We start from the raw sequence: 574 nt of genomic DNA, 5'->3' as shown, positions 1-574 counted from the left end.
CAGGGCCCCAACACGCGCAGGCCCCGTCCCAGCGGAGAGTCCGGAGGAGCCCCGGGCTGGAGCTCGGTCGCCGGGACGCTCCGATCGCGGGCATCTGACGTCCGGAGGGGAAGCGCGGTTCATCTCGGGAGGAGGCATCTTGACACCAGCACAAGCGGGGAGCCCGAGACGCGGGCGGTGGAGATTACAGAGGGGGTGGCACGGGTAGGATCCGGATCCTCACGGAGCACCCGATCGATCGAGAGGCGCAGACACGTCACCAATAACAAGCACGACGCGGGCCATGTCCACGTCTAAACATTTCACGATGGACACCCGCCTACTCCAAAGGGGCCGTGTGCCTGACGCAGGGAGAAAGGTCGTGGAAGAAAACAAACCCTGACAGAAGAGTAGGGATTACGGACGGACACTGACAGAAGTGGGCGAAGAAAAAAAACGTAAAAATCAGTTCAGCATCGATGGGGATTTAACTCAGGGGCGTCACCGCCTGCCCTCACAAGCAAAAGGTCCGAAATTTGATCCCCGGTACGAAAAAAAAAAATCAGTACAGCATGTGACAATGTCGGGGCAGACG

The 574-nt window shown here is 59.2% G+C and overlaps 1 protein-coding gene across 1 annotated transcript in view; it reads right to left on the bottom strand.

The window, feature by feature from the left end:
• Positions 1 to 574, bottom strand: part of Gyg2 (glycogenin 2) — a 26,993-nt gene that overhangs the window by 6,145 nt on the left and 20,274 nt on the right. The gene's annotated exons all lie outside the window — the stretch shown is intronic.

The sequence above is a fragment of the Fukomys damarensis genome, unplaced genomic scaffold (assembly GCF_012274545.1).
Source record: "Fukomys damarensis isolate Sample0158 unplaced genomic scaffold, DMR_v1.0_HiC HiC_scaffold_39, whole genome shotgun sequence".
Taxonomy (NCBI): Eukaryota; Metazoa; Chordata; class Mammalia; order Rodentia; family Bathyergidae; genus Fukomys; species Fukomys damarensis.
The sequence above is the reverse complement of the archived record's forward strand: the minus strand, read 5'-3'. Positions and strand labels throughout refer to the sequence as shown.